Source organism: Pseudophryne corroboree, chromosome 1, assembly GCF_028390025.1.
Source record: "Pseudophryne corroboree isolate aPseCor3 chromosome 1, aPseCor3.hap2, whole genome shotgun sequence".
In the NCBI taxonomy this organism is placed as follows: domain Eukaryota; kingdom Metazoa; phylum Chordata; class Amphibia; order Anura; family Myobatrachidae; genus Pseudophryne; species Pseudophryne corroboree.
In genome coordinates, this window is record NC_086444.1 from 479,416,558 (window position 1) to 479,438,159 (window position 21,602).

At 44.6% G+C, this 21,602-nt stretch overlaps 1 pseudogene; it reads left to right on the top strand.

The window, feature by feature from the left end:
- Positions 1–16,145: 16,145 nt before the first annotated feature.
- Positions 16,146–16,264, top strand: LOC134934570 (5S ribosomal RNA; annotated as a pseudogene).
- The last annotated feature ends 5,338 nt before the right edge of the window (positions 16,265–21,602 follow it).

The following is a 21,602-nucleotide window of genomic DNA, read 5'->3' on the forward strand; positions in this document are numbered from 1 at the left end:
TGAAAGATCTACAATTAAAAAATAGTCAGTAAGTCGACCCCAAATGGTCGACATGCAAAAGGTCAACAGGGTCAAAAGGTCGACAGGGTCAAAAAGTGGACAGGTAAAAGGTAGACAGTGCCTAAGATTGACAGGTTCAATAGGTTAATAAGGTACAAAAGGTCGATATGAGAATGGTGGACACACATATGGCCGACACAATTTTTTTCATTACTTTAAACCTTTTTTTATCATTTCCATCCATGTAGACTACAATTGGGAATACTAACCGGTGCTGATCACAGTGGTAGCAGAGCGAGGCACCTTGCCCAAAGCGTGGTGAGCAATCTGTGGCGAGCCTGCTAGGGTACACGTTTTCACTAATTTGGCTTAGATATGGTGAAACGTACAAAATGACACAAAAAACAAGCATTCAGGATACCGACGCCGGAATCACGACAGCTGGCAATGCCGGCAGCTGTAATACCGGTGCAACAGGGCTATTGCCACTCATGGGTGTCCACAACACCCATAGAGTGGGAATAGAACCTGTGGCGAGCGCAGTGAGCCACTGAGCCCGCATCTTGGTGAGCACAGCAAGCCCGCAAGGGGACTCTTTGCGCTCGCCCAGCTGCTGGCATACCGGCGGCCGGGGATGCCGCTATTGGTATATTGATAGATGGCATCCTGGCCACCAGTAAATCCTACCGAATTTAAACAAGTGTATGTCGACCTGTTGACCTTGTTGTCCTGTTGTATTTGTCGATCTTTTGCATATCGACTATTTGGGGATAACTCTATTAACTGTCTATCTTTTTACTGTAGATCTTATGAACCACACCCATTATTCAAATGCAGTGATCTGTATTTACAGTATGCGTGCACAAATACTGATGCAGTAAACTCATTAAAAGGTTAATGACACGTGCAAAAGAAACCGTTCTTTGCAGTGGCGTAAGTTTGTCCCAGTTGCCCGGAGGCAAGAAAAATATTGGTGCCCCCCCTATATATATACACATATATATATTAGAGATGAGCGCCTGAAATTTTTCGGGTTTTGTGTTTTGGTTTTGGGTTCGGTTCCGCGGCCGTGTTTTGGGTTCGAACGCGTTTTGGCAAAACCTCACCGAATTATTTTTGTCGGATTCGGGTGTGTTTTGGATTCGGGTGTTTTTTTCAAAAAACCCTAAAAAACAGCTTAAATCATAGAATTTGGGGGTAATTTTGATCCCAAAGTATTATTAACCTCAAAAAACATAATTTACACTCATTTTCAGCCTATTCTGAACACATCACACCTCACAATATTATTTTTAGTCCTAAAATTTGCACCGAGGTCGCTGTGTGAGTAAGATAAGCGACCCTAGTGGCCGACACAAACACCGGGCCCATCTAGGAGTGGCACTGCAGTGTCACGCAGGATGTCCCTTCCAAAAAACCCTCCCCAAACAGCACATGACGCAAAGAAAAAAAGAGGCGCAATGAGGTAGCTGTGTGAGTAAGATTAGCGACCCTAGTGGCCGACACAAACACCGGGCCCATCTAGGAGTGGCACTGCAGTGTCACGCAGGATGGCCCTTCCAAAAAACCCTCCCCAAACAGCACATGACGCAAAGAAAAAAAGAGGCGCAATGAGGTAGCTGTGTGAGTAAGATTAGCGACCCTAGTGGCCGACACAAACACCGGGCCCATCTAGGAGTGGCACTGCAGTGTCACGCAGGATGGCCCTTCCAAAAAACCCTCCCCAAACAGCACATGACGCAAAGAAAAAAAGAGGCGCAATGAGGTAGCTGACTGTGTGAGTAAGATTAGCGACCCTAGTGGCCGACACAAACACCGGGCACATCTAGGAGTGGCACTGCAGTGTCACGCAGGATGTCCCTTCCAAAAAACCCTCCCCAAACAGCACATGACGCAAAGAAAAAAAGAGGCGCAATGAGGTAGCTGTGTGAGTAAGATTAGCGACCCTAGTGGCCGACACAAACACCGGGCCCATCTAGGAGTGGCACTGCAGTGTCACGCAGGATGTCCCTTCCAAAAAACCCTCCCCAATCAGCACATGATGCAAAGAAAAAGAAAAGAAAAAAGAGGTGCAAGATGGAATTATCCTTGGGCCCTCCCACCCACCCTTATGTTGTATAAACAAAACAGGACATGCACACTTTAACCAACCCATCATTTCAGTGACAGGGTCTGCCACACGACTGTGACTGATATGACGGGTTGGTTTGGACCCCCCCCAAAAAAGAAGCAATTAATCTCTCCTTGCACAAACTGGCTCTACAGAGGCAAGATGTCCACCTCATCTTCACCCTCCGATATATCACCGTGTACATCCCCCTCCTCACAGATTATCAATTCGTCCCCACTGGAATCCACCATCTCAGCTCCCTGTGTACTTTGTGGAGGCAATTGCTGCTGGTCAATGTCTCCGCGGAGGAATTGATTATAATTCATTTTAATGAACATCATCTTCTCCACATTTTCTGGATGTAACCTCGTACGCCGATTGCTGACAAGGTGAGCGGCGGCACTAAACACTCTTTCGGAGTACACACTTGTGGGAGGGCAACTTAGGTAGAATAAAGCCAGTTTGTGCAAGGGCCTCCAAATTGCCTCTTTTTCCTGCCAGTATAAGTACGGACTGTGTGACGTGCCTACTTGGATGCGGTCACTCATATAATCCTCCACCATTCTATCAATGTTTAGAGAATCATATGCAGTGACAGTAGACGACATGTCCGTAATCGTTGTCAGGTCCTTCAGTCCGGACCAGATGTCAGCATCAGCAGTCGCTCCAGACTGCCCTGCATCACCGCCAGCGGGTGGGCTCGGAATTCTGAGCCTTTTCCTCGCACCCCCAGTTGCGGGAGAATGTGAAGGAGGAGATGTTGACAGGTCGCGTTCCGCTTGACTTGACAATTTTGTCACCAGCAGGTCTTTCAACCCCAGCAGACCTGTGTCTGCCGGAAAGAGAGATCCAAGGTAGGCTTTAAATCTAGGATCGAGCACGGTGGCCAAAATGTAGTGCTCTGATTTCAACAGATTGACCACCCGTGAATCCTTGTTAAGCGAATTAAGGGCTGCATCCACAAGTCCCACATGCCTAGCGGAATCGCTCCGTGTTAGCTCCTTCTTCAATGCCTCCAGCTTCTTCTGCAAAAGCCTGATGAGGGGAATGACCTGACTCAGGCTGGCAGTGTCTGAACTGACTTCACGTGTGGCAAGTTCAAAGGGCATCAGAACCTTGCACAATGTTGAAATCATTCTCCACTGCACTTGAGACAGGTGCATTCCATCTCCTATATCGTGCTCAATTGTATAGGCTTGAATGGCCTTTTGCTGCTCCTCCAACCTCTGAAGCATATAGAGGGTTGAATTCCACCTCGTTACCACTTCTTGCTTCAGATGATGGCAGGGCAGGTTCAGTAGTTTTTGGTGGTGCTCCAGTCTTCTGTACGTGGTGCCTGTACGCCGAAAGTGTCCCGCAATTTTTCTGGCCACCGACAGCATCTCTTGCACGCCCCTGTCGTTTTTTAAAAAATTCTGCACCACCAAATTCAAGGTATGTGCAAAACATGGGACGTGCTGGAATTTGCCCATATTTAATGCACACACAATATTGCTGGCGTTGTCCGATGCCACAAATCCACAGGAGAGTCAAATTGGGGTAAGCCATTCCGCGATGATCTTCCTCAGTTGCCGTAAGAGGTTTTCAGCTGTGTGCGTATTCTGGAAAGCGGTGATACAAAGCGTAGCCTGCCTAGGAAAGAATTGGCGTTTGCGAGATGCTGCTACTGGTGCCGCCGCTGCTGTTCTTGCGGCGGGAGTCCATACATCTACCCAGTGGGCTGTCACAGTCATATAGTCCTGACCCTGCCCTGCTCCACTTGTCCACATGTCCGTGGTTAAGTGGACATTGGGTACAACTGCATTTTTTAGGACACTGGTGAGTCTTTTTCTGACGTCCGTGTACATTCTCGGTATCGCCTGCCTAGAGAAGTGGAACCTAGATGGTATTTGGTAACGGGGGCACACTGCCTCAATAAATTGTCTAGTTCCCTGTGAACTAACGGCGGATACCGGACGCACGTCTAACACCAACATAGTTGTCAAGGACTCAGTTATCCGCTTTGCAGTAGGATGACTGCTGTGATATTTCATCTTCCTCGCAAAGGACTGTTGAACAGTCAATTGCTTACTGGAAGTAGTACAAGTGGGCTTACGACTTCCCCTCTGGGATGACCATCGACTCCCAGCGGCAACAACAGCAGCGCCAGCAGCAGTAGGCGTTACACGCAAGGATGCATCGGAGGAATCCCAGGCAGGAAAGGACTCGTCAGACTTGCCAGTGACATGGCCTGCAGGACTATTGGCATTCCTGGGGAAGGAGGAAATTGACACTGAGGGAGTTGGTGGGGTGGTTTGCGTGAGCTTGGTTACAAGAGGAAGGGATTTACTGGTCAGTGGACTGCTTCCGCTGTCACCCAAAGTTTTTGAACTTGTCACTGACTTATTATGAATGCGCTGCAGGTGACGTATAAGGGAGGATGTTCCGAGGTGGTTAACGTCCTTACCCCTACTTATTACAGCTTGACAAAGGGAACACACGGCTTGACACCTGTTGTCCGCATTTCTGGTGAAATACCTCCACACCGAAGAGCTGATTTTTTTGGTATTTTCACCTGGCATGTCAACGGCCATATTCCTCCCACGGACAACAGGTGTCTCCCCGGGTGCCTGACTTAAACAAACCACCTCACCATCAGAATCCTCCTGGTCAATTTCCTCCCCAGCGCCAGCAACACCCATATCCTCCTCATCCTGGTGTACTTCAACACTGACATCTTCAATCTGACTATCAGGAACTGGACTGCGGGTGCTCCTTCCAGCACTTGCAGGGGGCATGCAAATAGTGGAAGGCGCATGCTCTTCACGTCCAGTGTTGGGAAGGTCAGGCATCGCAAACGACACAATTGGACTCTCCTTGTGGATTTGGGATTTCAAAGAACGCACAGTTCTTTGCGGTGCTTTTGCCAGCTTGAGTCTTTTCAGTTTTCTAGCGAGAGGCTGAGTGCTTCCATCCTCATGTGAAGCTGAACCACTAGCCATGAACATAGGCCAGGGCCTCAGCCGTTCCTTGCCACTCCGTGTGGTAAATGGCATATTGGCAAGTTTACGCTTCTCCTCCGACAATTTTATTTTAGGTTTTGGAGTCCTTTTTTTTCTGATATTTGGTGTTTTGGATTTGACATGCTCTGTACTATGACATTGGGCATCGGCCTTGGCAGACGACGTTGCTGGCATTTCATCGTCTCGGCCATGACTAGTGGCAGCAGCTTCAGCACGAGGTGGAAGTGGATCTTGATCTTTCCCTAATTTTGGAACCTCAACTTTTTTGTTCTCCATATTTTATAGGCAGAACTAAAAGGCACCTCAGGTAAACAATGGAGATGGATGGATTGGATAGTTTACTAGTATACAATTATGGACGGACTGCCACGGTTAGGTGGTATAAAAAAACCACGGTTAGGTGGTATATATTATAATAATAATACAATTATGGATGGACGGACTGCCTGCCGACTGCCGACACAGAGGTAGCCACAGCCGTGAACTACCGCACTGTACACTGGTTGATAAAGAGATAGTAGTATACTCGTAACAACTAGTATGACACTATGACGACGGTATAAAGAATGGAAAAAAAACCACGGTTAGGTGGTATATATTATAATAATAATACAATTATGGATGGACGGACTGCCTGCCGACTGCCGACACAGAGGTAGCCACAGCCGTGAACTACCGCACTGTACACTGGTTGATAAAGAGATAGTAGTATACTCGTAACAACTAGTATGACACTATGACGACGGTATAAAGAATGGAAAAAAAACCACGGTTAGGTGGTATATATTATAATAATAATAATACAATTATGGATGGACGGACTGCCTGCCGACTGCCGACACAGAGGTAGCCACAGCCGTGAACTACCGCACTGTACACTGGTTGATAAAGAGATAGTAGTATACTCGTAACAACTAGTATGACAATATGACGACGGTATAAAGAATGGAAAAAAAACCACGGTTAGGTGGTATATATTATAATAATAATACAATTATGGATGGACGGACTGCCTGCCGACTGCCGACACAGAGGTAGCCACAGCCGTGAACTACCGCACTGTACACTGGTTGATAAAGAGATAGTAGTATACTCGTAACAACTAGTATGACACTATGACGACGGTATAAAGAATGGAAAAAAAACCACGGTTAGGTGGTATATATTATAATAATAATACAATTATGGATGGACGGACTGCCTGCCGACTGCCGACACAGAGGTAGCCACAGCCGTGAACTACCGCACTGTACACTGGTTGATAAAGAGATAGTAGTATACTCGTAACAACTAGTATGACACTATGACGACGGTATAAAGAATGGAAAAAAAACCACGGTTAGGTGGTATATATTATAATAATAATACAATTATGGATGGACGGACTGCCTGCCGACTGCCGACACAGAGGTAGCCACAGCCGTGAACTACCGCACTGTACACTGGTTGATAAAGAGATAGTAGTATACTCGTAACAACTAGTATGACACTATGACGACGGTATAAAGAATGGAAAAAAAACCACGGTTAGGTGGTATATATTATAATAATAATACAATTATGGATGGACGGACTGCCTGCCGACTGCAGACACAGAGGTAGCCACAGTCGTGAACTACCGCACTGTACACTGGTTGATAAAGAGATAGTAGTATACTCGTAACAACTAGTATGACACTATGACGACGGTATAAAGAATGGAAAAAAAACCACGGTTAGGTGGTATATATTATAATAATAATACAATTATGGATGGACGGACTGCCTGCCGACTGCCGACACAGAGGTAGCCACAGCCGTGAACTACCGCACTGTACACTGGTTGATAAAGAGATAGTAGTATACTCGTAACAACTAGTATGACACTATGACGACGGTATAAAGAATGGAAAAAAAACCACGGTTAGGTGGTATATATTATAATAATAATACAATTATGGATGGACGGACTGCCTGCCGACTGCCGACACAGAGGTAGCCACAGCCGTGAACTACCGCACTGTACACTGGTTGATAAAGAGATAGTAGTATACTCGTAACAACTAGTATGACACTATGACGACGGTATAAAGAATGGGAAAAAAACCACGGTTAGGTGGTATATATTATAATAATAATACAATTATGGATGGACGGACTGCCTGCCGACTGCCGACACAGAGGTAGCCACAGCCGTGAACTACCGCACTGTACACTGGTTGATAAAGAGATAGTAGTATACTCGTAACAACTAGTATGACACTATGACGACGGTATAAAGAATGGAAAAAAAACCACGGTTAGGTGGTATATATTATAATAATAATACAATTATGGATGGACGGACTGCCTGCCGACTGCCGACACAGAGGTAGCCACAGCCGTGAACTACCGCACTGTACACTGGTTGATAAAGAGATAGTAGTATACTCGTAACAACTAGTATGACACTATGACGACGGTATAAAGAATGGAAAAAAAACCACGGTTAGGTGGTATATATTATAATAATAATACAATTATGGATGGACGGACTGCCTGCCGACTGCCGACACAGAGGTAGCCACAGCCGTGAACTACCGCACTGTACACTGGTTGATAAAGAGATAGTAGTATACTCGTAACAACTAGTATGACACTATGACGGTATAAAGAAAGAAAAAAAAATACCACGGTTAGGTGGTATATATTGTAATACAATTATGGATGGACGGACTGCCTGCCGAGTTCCGACTGCCGACACAGAGGTAGCCACAGCCGTGAACTACCGCACTGTACTGTGTCTGCTGCTAATATAGACTGGTTGATAAAGAGATAGTATACAATACATACAACAATGAATATACTACTATACTGGTGGTCAGGCACTGGTCACCACTAGTCACACTGGCAGTGGCACTCCTGCAGCAAAAGTGTGCACTGTTTAATTTTAAATTAATATAATATTATGTACTCCTGGGGGCTCCTGCTATAACAACCTGCAGTGCTCCCCAGTCTCCCCCACAATTATTATAAGCTTTGCCTTTTATACATTGATGTGCAGCACACTGGGCTGAGCTGAGTGCACACAGACTGAGTCACACTGTGTGACTGGCTGCTGCTGTGTATCGTTTTTTTTCAGGCAGAGAACGGATATAGCAGAGAACGGATATATATTAAAATAAATAAAAGTTAACTAACAACAACTGCACTGGTCACTGTGGTAAACTCTGTCTGACTCTGCACAATCTCTCTCTCTCTTCTAATCTAATTTCTAATGGAGAGGACGCCAGCCACGTCCTCTCCCTATCAATCTCAATGCACGTGTGAAAATGGCGGCGACGCGCGGCTCCTTATATAGAATCCGAGTCTCGCGAGAATCCGACAGCGTCATGATGACGTTCGGGCGCGCTCGGGTTAACCGAGCAAGGCGGGAGGATCCGAGTCTGCTCGGACCCGTGAAAAAAACATGAAGTTCGTGCGGGTTCGGTTTCAGAGAAACCGAACCCGCTCATCTCTAATATATATATATATATATATATAAATTTGCTCCTGCATATAGCAATATAGCAAGCCTGCAGATTCTAACTATATGAATCTACTACAAAACCATTGCAACTAGGCAGATCTATGTAGGGGTCCAGCCACACACTACACTGCTCAGTCCCTCACAATGCTGATTATTTCTCTGACAATTAATTTGCAAGTGTCATATCCAGGATTAGAACCCACAACCTATTACACTGGAAGCATGCACCAAACTGATGGAGATATCTGCTCTTGCATAGGAAGTATGAGAATTCTGAGTAATTGTCAGAGAAATAACTTCATATAGTTAGAATTCTCATGCTTCCTTTATAGGAGCAAATAGCTTCACCAGTAAGGTGTCTGCTTCCAATATATCTATAAAAAAGAGGGTGTGATTTGTAAGGTGTAGTGGTTAGTGGGGAAGTCGGCTGCTGGCTATTAACTTAATGGATTAATGTCACTGAACACACAGAACAGGAGGAGAAGTGCCCCCCGTCAAAGCAGGAGCCCGGCGGCAGCTGACTCCGTTGCCTCACAGAGTTCTGCCTCTGGTTCTTTGTTCTGTGTATGCATACTCCTTAGGGGAGTTTGGAGTAGGAAAAACTCCTGCAGATGAAGAGTTTCTTTGCTGATTGTTTTTGTCCTCAGGTGTTGAACACTGTACGTACTGTATAGTACCACTGCATGTCACTGGTTGTCATCATGATGTTGAGATGTTATGCCATATGTGCTTTTTATATTATTATTTTTACACATTAAACTATTGGTTAAAAAGTAAATGTATTGGCCTAAAGATGGACTTATAATCCTCTGGACTATTGAAACTTGATGTTTTGTAACACTGCGCTTGACTGGGCTGTTTGCGACATTGTATTTATGTAGGGTTTAGTGGTCCCCTTAGTTTAGAATGGTTGTTCCCAGGGTGCAACTTGGGGAAAAGTAAAATGTTTTTCTCTTCTATTCATGGAGAACCATAGTTGGAATGCGTTGGAGACTCCCGAATCTCTGGGTAGTCCCACAGACTCCTGGAAGTGTACCGCACCCTCCTGCATCCCACCCATCCCTTAGTGAAATTGGTCTGATGGGGGAGAATGAAGACATATTCTCAGCGAATCACGCCATCATAGCTCTGCCACCAGAACATATTGCCACCATTCATAATACTGAGCAATAGGTATGAAGCAAAACTATTTAATTACCACACCCCCTGAAAGTGGGACAGCGGGACGGGGGCGGGTGGGCATGATGCCCTGGCCGCCGGCGGCGCCCCACTCTGCTGGGCCTGCCAAGGCGCCCAGGGCACATGCCCCACTCGCCCTGCCTTAGTTACGCCTCTGAAGCTGAGTTATTATCAGCTAGCTGCTCATTCTGTATTACGCATTTCTGCATATTCCGCATTTACACTTTCCTGAGTATTAACACTAGTTACAGATTGTGGTATCCTCACTGTGGGGCCTATGTATCAAAGCTTGTAGAGAGATAAAATTGAGAGAGATAAAGTACCAGCCAATGAGCTCCTAGCTGTCATGTTACAGGCTTGCATTTGAAAATGACAGGAGCTGAGTGATTGGTACTTTATTTCTCTCCACTTTTTCTCTCTGCTAGCTTTGATATTTGCATATATGCCCTTGTGTCAAGTCTAAGAACGGATTTTTCAGCTTTTTGAATGATAATGCATAAATCTGATGATTTTTTTTTTAACCTTCCGCATTTATGTATACGTGTTTCAGTCAGTTGATACATTGTTTCTTTTATACTGCTTGTTTTCCTCTTTAAGACTCATGAGATACCTATACATACAATAGTAACCCTCACAAGGCCTACTCACCCCTAGCCTCCCATCCCCCCTGCAGCCTCTTTTGGATGTGCACTTTTCAGCAGCTTAGAGGAGGGAATTGGAGACTGAAAGAAGGAGACAGATCTAGAAAGAGAGAGAGAAAGGAAGAAAAAATCTTGCTGACACGGGGCATAACTTAATTTTCACGGTGCCGGGACAGCTGTAACGTGTAATCTGCCATGGCATGCCATTAAAACTTCAATGCCTTTACTGACCCAGAAGGGAAATTCAGACCGTGGAGAGTCTTTTGAAAAGAAGTGGTGATCTTTCACGATTTATGAGCTTGTCTTAAAGAAACAGACTCTACTCACTTTAAATTAATCGCCTCTTTCAGGGTACATTGAATTCGGGGACCTTACCACTGAGAACTGTGAAAACCCAGCTTGTGAATGGCACAATGATCAGCAATGTAATAATTTTTATTTCATTTATGTATCCTGCTGAAACAACACTTACACAGTGTTAGACAAAAGGTGCATTAACTTCTGTTAATGTGTGTCAATTTAAAACAAAACAGTGCCCAAAGGACACAGTCACTTTATAACTATATAAACAAATAAATGGATATATTTGACACACATAATTAGGAAGTTATACACTGTTAAATAATCCCCAAAATAGAGCAATTAATCTAGACATATTTTGCTTTATGAGTGATGTCACCTGACACAAGGGTTGGTGCATATGGAACAGATAAGAGCAATGCATGTTTTGTCATCAAGTGTATGTAACATTTAAATAATAATAATAATAATAATAATAATAATAACAACAATAATAACAATAGAATAATTCAGATATAAATAACTTTGTATAGATTTTGTTTTGTAATGTGGTATTTAGTGCTGAGTAGAGTTCATTACCTAGAACTATATTAACACTCTGGTAACAACTGACTCAATAAACAAAAGCGTTGCCAGTAAGGGGAGTCCTTGTGATCTTGAAGAATTGTTTAACCTCTTTTCACTTTGACTTCAGAATGGATTCTCCACAGGCTTATGATCAGTGGGAAGTGAAGATTCCTTTGTCTCACTTACATTTGTAAATGGCTGACAAAGCAAAACATTCAAACCTCAGCCCTATTATCTTGTCTATTATTTCTCATTGGGTTTAAGGGAATGAGCCAGCATGTATTACATGCATGAAGCGTAGTGTGAGACCTAGCCTTTCATTACATGGTAAAATATTATGCTTAACAACGATATGACAAATAATTAAAATCACTCTGCACAGACTATTAAATCAGCCATATAATCAATGTAAGTCTTGCCTGCATCATGGCTTCACTGCATGAAAATGGGGCTGCAGATATAGCACTGCAGATAAGATAGTGGTGGTTCTGGCACAAGCATGCCATGTTTCCTATGGACAAGTCTATTTGCTCCAAGTCATTTAGAGCTTATGGTGGCTGCTTATAAACTTTGCACTGAGCTACACAAAGGTGCAAACTTTTATAAGCTTATCTAAAAGAAACTTGTCTATGTTTCCCATTGTTGTCATAAATAACCTTTCTATGAATGCTACAAGGTGTCTTTTTGTATTAGAACAAAATAAATAAATATATATATATATATATATATATATATATATATATATATATCATGTAAATGCAGCCCGGCACTCCTTTTGATGTGGGTGATGGTTGCCCAGGTGCCCTCAGTATTGGATCAGGATATCGGGAAATAAACCAGCGGCACTCAGGGTCTTATGAAGCAGTAGAATTGTATTAAGACATCAATGAGAAGGACATCAACGTTTCGGGGAGTTAAACCCCTTTATCAAGATGTGAGGTAGTGTGTGGGAAAAAGAAGAAGTGACTCACCTTATAGAGATAGAGACCTATTATGTCTGGCAACGGCGGCCTTCTGGAACAACCGAGTAGATTTTTGGACCTGCACCTTCGAGACTTTGTTCTTTCTTTGCCTTCCTATTTACAAGACACATCCGATCTCCTACGCAAGATCCATGACATACATTTTGAAACCAATTTTCTTCTGGTGACTCTAGATGTAGAGGCACTCTACACTAGCATTAACCATCACCAAGGCATTAGAGCTGTCAAATATTATCTGGACCAAGGTGGCGAGAAAGATTTCTCTAATTTCCTTCTGAGATTACTCGACTTTGTACTCTCTAAGAATTACTTTGTTTTTCAAGAAAAATTTTTCATACAAGTGAGAGGTACAGCAATGGGTGCAGCCTGTGCACCGACGTATGCAAACTTGTTTTTGGGATGGTGGGAACACTTCTATGTCTTTAAAACCATCAATGAAAAATACACCATTCATGTGACATTATGGCTAAGATACATCGATGATATCTTCATCATCTGGGACGGAGACAGGGACCTTCTGATGGACTTCATTTCCATCCTCAATACCAATGACCTTAACATCAATCTGACCTACACCATCAGTGCAGAACAAGTCCCATTCCTGGACCTGAATATCTATAAATCCACTACAGGCTTTCTTGAAACTGAGCTATATCGGAAGGAGACTGCTACCAACAGTCTCCTCTTCCAGACCAGCTCTCATTTTCCCCCTACGGTGGAAAACATCCCCAAAGGAGAGTATCTTAGGCTACGGCGCAACTGCTCAGAAGAACACACCTTCAAAAACAAGAGCAGAGAACTCACTAATCGCCTCCTGTCTAGGGGTTACAGCAGACGATCACTCAAACGCGCATATTCAGCCACAGCAGCGGTAAAGAGAGAAAATCTGATTTTCAAGAAGAAGAAAGAGGTCCCCGAACAGGAAGATGTTATTAGATTCATAGGAACGTTCTGCCCTGAGTGGAGAATGCTCAAGAATGCGGTAACAAGACACCTCTCCATATTACAGCTGGATCCTGATTTATCCCCTCTTCTGAATTCACCACTACAGATGAGCTGGCGGAGATCCAAAAATATTAAAGATCAGCTAGTTCAGAGCCACTTCACAACAACTACACTGAAGAAACCCTCGGTCACAGGCTCCTTTCCCTGTGGTAAATGTAAGTCATGCCCACAGATTCTGAAAACCAACACAATTAAGGACAGATATGACCAAACAGTGAAACTACAACACTACTTTAACTGTGATACACAAGCAGTCATTTACTGTATAACCTGCGGATGTAATCTAAAATATGTCGGCATGACCACACGAAAACTCAAAGAAAGAGTTTTGGAACATTTGGGCAACATACGCAATGCAGCGAAAGACCTTGCACGAATGAAACAACTAACTTCTGTTGCCAGGCATTTTCACCATCACCACAAGGGATCCATCCAAGAATTCAAAGCCTTTGGTTTAGATCGTGTCCAATTGGGCATACGAGGAGGGGATATTACTAAGGAACTATACAAGAAGGAAAGTGAATGGATCTTTCGGCTCAACAGTCTTAGGCCTCATGGCCTTAATGAAAACATCAATTATGCAGTGTTCTTGTGAATAATCTTTCCACCAACTGTATTTACCCTAATTCTCACCTTTTCTACATATCCAACACTCCCCCAATTGCCCACTCTCCTCCCTTCCCCCCCCCCCCCTTATTTTGCCAATCCTATCCTTCTCTTCCCTATTAATCTCCCCTTCCCTCCTCTTCTCCCTCCACCCGCCTATCCCTGTACTCACACTTCATTTACAGGCTTTCAATGTAAGGTCACCTCCACCTAGTTGCTTCTCCCCTCCTCCCCAACCTCCCCTTCCCTTCCCCTACTCCCCAGCCACACTGTTCCCCTTAATCCATTCCACTTCACTCACCTTTTGTTCACCATTTCTTATCTTCCCCTTTTCCCCTTCCCCCCACCCTTCTCATTTACACATTATAATCCTTCCACATCCCTAAATTATGGTTCCCATTTGTGTTCACATCTTTTCCCTGTATATCAACCCAACAAAAACCTTTTTGGCACTGCTGACCTGCCATTCTGTCCCAATTCCCAAGGTAATGTTATCATCATTTTTCATAATCATTCCACTTCCATTTTTTCACCTTTCATTTTTTATTAATTTTATTTTATTTTTCAATTTCATTTATCCCTTGTCAATATAAATTTCTCTATAAATTTTTATTATTTTTAATTTTATTTATCAATATTTACTTATTTATTTTTTCATATTTAATTAATTCTATCTTTATTTACGCCACTATAATTTTCTCCCACCTGCCTCCCCACCCAGGATTCTACCTACTATAATGTTTCTTTAACTCCATATTCAATCTATGTATAAATTCAGTCTTTCCTTCCCAGCACCGCTGATTTGCCATTAATTAAGATGGCGCCAAGTACTCATTTGCAATACAAACAGGCAATTGCCATCCACAAATATGGCGCCCGCGATCTCGCGATACTTCAGGGCCATCATGTGTGCATACACGGCCAGTCAACCAGTGGCTTCCCGTGATCGCACAAGCCCCGCCCCCTATTGCACGTCATGCTCCGTCCCCATAACAACGGACAGACGCTTCACAGCGGCCATTACTACCCTCAGCCCAGCGCCAATTATACCTCTAATTAAAGGGTAGTATACACCCCGCAGCTGCTATATAACCCCACGCTTCACACTCCCTCCTAAACCCGGAAGTGAACAAGCCCGTCAGGGCGAAACGCGTTTTCCGTTCCGAGAGGGGGACCACACATGGAGTAATCTCTCAGCTCCTGCCTGGGCACATGACACTGCCTTAACCTGCTTTCCTTCTCCTATTTTGGTGACCGTAAGCCTCAGCTGTTCTGTGCATATCCTGCACAGACAGCAACATACCTTTTTGTACTTAATAATTATGTTGTATTAGACAGCATGTTAACAGTTATGTGGCATTTGTAGATATCTTCTGGCTGATAGTACCATTGACTATAAGCCTGCCGCTGTCCCATGCATACCTAGCACAGACAGCAACCACTTGATGGGCACTAAGCCCCCATCATATCCGATTGGACCTATTGGTGCCCTTTTCTGTATATAGTACGCACAGACAACAACACATTAAGTGTATTTATCAAAATGCTTGACTATACAGCATATGTCTAGACCTGTGCATTACTATCAGAGTTCCACTGCCGTGCTGTGTATATTCTGCGCAGACCACAAATTCTTGATGCGCTTTATATTTACTTGTTGTATGTTATTCCATGTCATTTGGACATATGCAGCACACATATAGCTCATTGCCACAGCATCACTGTCTAAAATATATAGCCCCAATTGTCTTTTTCATCCCCCATTTTTCTTTTCTCTTCCCTTATTCTTTCAAAAGCAATACCTGTTAAAGTATTTATACTACAAAAAATACTTTTTTCAAGCAGAGGCCAGTATTCTGTCTGATAATTATCTGATTTCATCGTGAGCCTCAGCATACTCGTTGAACTTTCAAACTTTATTCCAAATATGCATGTTACATAATAATGCGCTTTTCTAAATCAATGCTTAATTAATTAATTTTTGATACCTACCTAGCCTATCTCTCATATCTCCCTTCCATACTTCACTATTGTTTCATGGACTCTCATCTGCGATTCACAGAACACGACACCACACAAGTGGGAATTGCTGAGCTGTGTCTAACGCAGAAAGCAGATCCATCAATTATGCTACACTGATTCATTCCCTTTCTTCTCTATACTATTTTCATTCCTTTTTTTCGTTCCTAATATTTCTGTCTCCCCTTTTCCCTCTTTCTTCTGCTTCTTATATAGGTGCACTCTCATTGGTGCAATTGAAAAATTCTCTACTATCATACCACGCTGCCAATGCCCGATCTCGTCTGATCTTGGAAGCCAAACAGCGTTGGGCCGGGTCAGTACCAGGAGAGGAGACTTCCTGCGAATACCCGGTGTTGTAGAGTTGGGACCATTTCCCTCCACATGTATTTGCAATACCAACAGCAGTATCACCACTAATTCTTCCTTCCCCCCTTCTCTTTCTTTTTGAGGCTTAATACTAATTCTCTTGGCTTACGTCTGAAACTCCAACTCACCTCCATGCAGGAGATTTACCAATTTTGAACCAAGTAGCCCAAGTGGGTCTTACTCATCTAATAACTCTTATGATCACTCCCTGGTTCCATTAACACAGATTTTCTGTGCTGGTCAGGGAATTGGAGGTAAGACCAATCAATGTCTACAACCATTCCAATTACCAAGTGTGATTACACAGACCAGAACATTTTATTAATCAATAATTAATAATAATTAATTCTAAACTAACACAATCTTTTTTTGATATGGATCATGTATAGGGGTATTTTTATCATATACATTAAAAGTTATGTTTTAAGCATTTCTTTCTATACGTTATAGGAATTTTCCTTTTCTTTCAAGAGTGCGCCCACACAAGAGCCTTCTTTCTCTCCCTTTCTTCTAGAGATAGAAACCCGCCGTACCAGGTGCGCGTCGCCGCTCCGTGTCACGCTGTGAATGCTGTGGTGCGCGAGATGATGACGTGTAGTCGCGTCTAAGCAGAGTCAGGGCCGGCTGGTTGCTAGGCAACGCCGGGGAGACACCAGCGTTTGTGCGGCTAAAGGAAAGACAAGTGTAAAATACAATAGAACCAGAGCACCAACAGAAACTGTAGACATGAGAACAAAAACTGTGGGGGTGAATAGTGAAAACCTGCACTGACAGGAGCATACATGGCTGTACCCTGTGATGGCCCTTAATGAATGAAACGAAGGACAATGAAACAGGGTGCCCTTAATGGTGAAATATACGAGAGGGTCAGTGCCTGACAGATGCAGATAAAATGGGCATGCACAAACACTGTGTCTTCTATGTGCAACAGTGAAGGACAATGATGGACAATAATAAATTACTGTAGATAATAATGGACAATAATAAGCAATCAAGCAGATGATGTCCAACTGATGTATACTCTGCGCTTCCCCAAATAGGAAAAGAGTTGTGGACCACTAGTCCCTGGGGCTAAAGGGTAATTCAACCAAAAGTGCTCCATACGATCCTCTCGTTCAGCCCAGTAGGATGAATCGTGCCAAGATTATAGATCCAGGAGGCTTCTTTCCTGAGGAGTTGACCCTCTCTGTCGCCCCCACGTAGAGATTTGGGAACGTGGTCTATAATGATGTGTTTAAGGCCAGATAAAGTGTGGTGGGCTTCAAAAAAATGTCTGGCCACAGGTTGATCAGATGCCTTGCCCGATAGTGCTGCTTTTATCGCAGACCGGTGTAGGGCCATACATTCTTGTAAGGATCTGATAGTCTTACCCACGTAGCACAAGCCGCACGGGCATGTTATCAAATAAATGATGTAGGTAGAGGTACAGGACACTGTGTGGCGAATGCGGACCTCTTTATCAGATAGGGGTAATTTGAACACCGAGCCTGTCAGCATATGGGTGCACGTGGTGCAACCCAGGCAACGGTAGCAGCCGGGTTTCTTGGTAATGAAAGTTTCCCTCGGGGGACCATCGGGGGCCTTTGGAAAGTTGGTGATATCGGTATGCACCAGCATATCATGAATATTCCGACCTCTCCTGTAGCACACCATAGGTGTTTTGTGCTTAAAGGGAAGTACTGAGTCTGTAGAGACTATAGGCCACAAAGCTCTGCTTGCTCGGGTAAGTACACGACTAGAAGTGTCGAACGACGTGATCCACAGGATTCTGTTGTCTGTTGTTTTGGACTTGGACTGCAATAGGGTACTTCGAGACATCGTCAGGACCTCTCTCTTGGTGGCCTCAAGGAAGGAACACTCGTATCCTCTGGCGATGAACTTAAGGATCATCTTGTCGAGTTCGCTTTCCAAATTCGCCGGTTGGCTGTGAATGCGGGCTACCCAGATCATTTGGGACCTGGGGAGACCCTGCTTCAGTGACCGAGGGTGGTGGCTATTGGCTCGAAGGAGGGTGTTTTTATCCGTAGGCTTATGATAGACGCTCGTGTGTAATCTACCAGCTTGCACAGTAACCAGGACATCCAGGTAGTTGACGGATACAGGAGACCACTGGTAGGTGATTCTAATTGGTGAGGGTCTGATGTTGATGGATTCTAGTAAAGTCCTCAACGCGGTTTCTCCCCCTGTCCAAATGATGAACAGGTCGTCGATGTATCTGGTAAACAGTGCGATTGATGAGGCCGTCATCGGATCGTGAAAGAACATCTGGACTTCCTCCTTGAGCATGTACACATTGGCGTACGACGGAGCCACGTTGCTGCCCATCGCACAGCCGGTCCTTTGTTGGTAAAAATGGGCATCGAAAAGAAAATAGTTCCTGGTGAGGGTCAACTCTAGTAAATTCACGAAGAGGTCCAGGTCCACATCTGCCATTTTTTCATCAATCAGGAAGGATCTCATGGCTGCCAAGCCCTCTGTGTGCGGTATGCAAGTATACAGGCTGCAAATGTCGATTGTGCAGAGAAGTGCCCCTTCAGGGACTGGGCCGAAAGCTTCCAACGTGCACAAAAAGGAGGTGGTATCCTTCAGGCAGGTAGACTGTTTAAGCACCAAAGGCTGCAGTATGCTGTCCAAAAATTGCGAGATGGGTTGATATAGGGACTGCCGGGCCGAGATGATGGGTCGGCCAGGGGGCGATTGTAGGTTCTTGTGGATCTTGGGCACTGTGAACAGAACCGGCACTACCGGATGCTTCTGCAGAAGAGCCTTGAGGAGCTTGTCCGAAATCAGCTTTTGGGAATGTGCTGATACTAGGATGTTATCGAGTTCCTGCTTGTATGCAGTGGTGGGGTCAGAGCTCAATAAACTGTATGTGTTGGTATCGGACCTTCACTGTTGCACATAGAAGACACAGTGTTTGTGCATGCCCATTTTATCTGCATCTGTCAGGCACTGACCCTCTCGTATATTTCACCATTAAGGGCACCCTGTTTCATTGTCCTTCGTTTCATTCATTAAGGGCCATCACAGGGTACAGCCATGTATGCTCCTGTCAGTGCAGGTTTTCACTATTCACCCCCACATTTTTTCTTCTCATGTCTACAGTTTCTGTTGGTGCTCTGGTTCTATTGTATTTTACACTTGTCTTTCCTTTAGCCGCACAAACGCTGGTGTCTCCCCGGCGTTGCCCTGACTCTGCTTAGACGCGACTACACGTCATCATCTCGCGCACCACAGCATTCACAGCGTGACACGGAGCGGCGACGCGCACCTGGTACGGTGGGTTTCTATCTCTATAAGGTGAGTCACTTCTTCTTTTTCCCACACACTACCTCACATCTTGATAAAGGGGTTTAACTCCCCAAAACGTTGATGTCCTTCTCATTGATGTCTTAATACAATTCTACTGCTTCATAAGACCCTGAGAGCCGCTGGTTTATTTCCCGATATCCTGATCCAATACTGAGGGCACCTAGGCAACCATCACCCACATCAAAAGGAGTGCCGGGCTGCATTTACATGATATTCATTCAAGAGCCGTTTTTATGACAGCACTTGCCTGAGCCAGGGCACCACGATTTTTCAACAGTCATTTCTGATATGCTTTTCCCTTGAAAGATGCTTGAGCCGTAGCCTACCCAGCTGCAACATTTTACCAGTATTATCAGCACTTTTTGGTGAACTTCTTGGGACACACAGGGTGTCTAACAATCAGCACAGGACTCTGCAGCATCACGTTGCACAGCCACGAGTTCCAACAGGACTCCAGGCATGAATCCCAGCACTTCAGCAGCAAACATGGATGAGGTGAGCGGATACAGACACCTCAACATTGCCAAAGGTGACCTATACAGCTTTACCGACGAGGATGCAGACAGACTCCGCTTTAAAGAGCAGCTATCTTCCACGGAGCAATCCTCTGGGCCAGAGGATCTGTACCAGCAGCTGTACAAATTGAAAGAAGGGAGATTGACTTTCTTTTACATGGCATTTCTCTATCTGACTATCATAGAGAATGCATGATCCCCAGAGGCTTCAGGGTCAGGAACGCACCTACTATAGGGAGGTATAACCCCGATTTCTGTAAGAAGTGGGTAGGAATCACCAATAAATGCAGTCTCGACCTGATGTTGCTGGTGATCGAGGAGGCGGGCAGAGAGCTCAAAGTGGTCAAGGAGAAAATACAGTCATGCGAAGCTGACCATCTACCATTTCTGCAACAGGACGAGTCGCATGATTGGCTGTCCAAACTGCGTACCCAATGCGACAACTACCGCAGGGACCTCATTAAGTTCAAAAAGAACAAGCATAATATCGTCCAAGACGAAAATAACAGGGTATATCGTTGGTTGATGAGAGGAGGCGGATCCAACACTTCTCAAAAATCCCGTACATCCCGGCAAGGATGGCATCGGCGAAGAGAAAACACTTCCCGGTCAGCAGCCTCGTCAAACAGCGACAGTGAATTTGTCTTAGCAGAGTCCGATGGCCCGCAAGAAACACAAGCCATCCCTTTAGATCAAGCTGCCCCCCAGTCATCAAAAACAAAAGGGCGGCCACCCGTCGGGGCGGCCAGAACACGAGACTCAAGAGATCGTGCTGTAAAAAACAAGACCTAGTGGTTAACCTTTCCAAGCGCACCCTCACCACCATGGAGGTAAACGTACTTAATCATGGACTTTCCTTCATCCCCACCAACTCACACAATGAGCTTTCCTGGAAAATTGATTTGTTCCAATTCTCCCGGAAGCTACGCCGGCAGGAATATTTTGCCTCACATCCTTCACAGGACCTTTCCCCAACACCTGTTTTCCAACCCTTTTTAAATAAAAGAAGTCAATCTCTGTTCGATCCCCCTTCTTCAAACCCTTCCATCAAATCATACATACGACTGATGGAAGAAGCCGTTGACAAATATGCCAAGGCCGAGCAGCGACATCACCATAACCTATCCAAGCAAGAATGGACAGCCCTCAAAAACTTAGGCTCCTACAACGACATTGTAATTCGCCCCGCCGATAAAGGGGGCGGCGTGGTCGTTCTGGATCTTGCCTACTACAAGTCAGAGATCTTGTCCCAGCTGTCCGATACCAACACATACAGTTTATTGAGCTCTGACCCCACCACTGCATACAAGCAGGAACTCGATAACATCCTAGTATCAGCACATTCCCAAAAGCTGATTTCGGACAAGCTCCTCAAGGCTCTTCTGCAGAAGCATCCGGTAGTGCCGGTTCTGTTCACAGTGCCCAAGATCCACAAGAACCTACAATCGCCCCCCGGCCGACCCATCATCTCGGCCCGGCAGTCCCTATATCAACCCATCTCGCAATT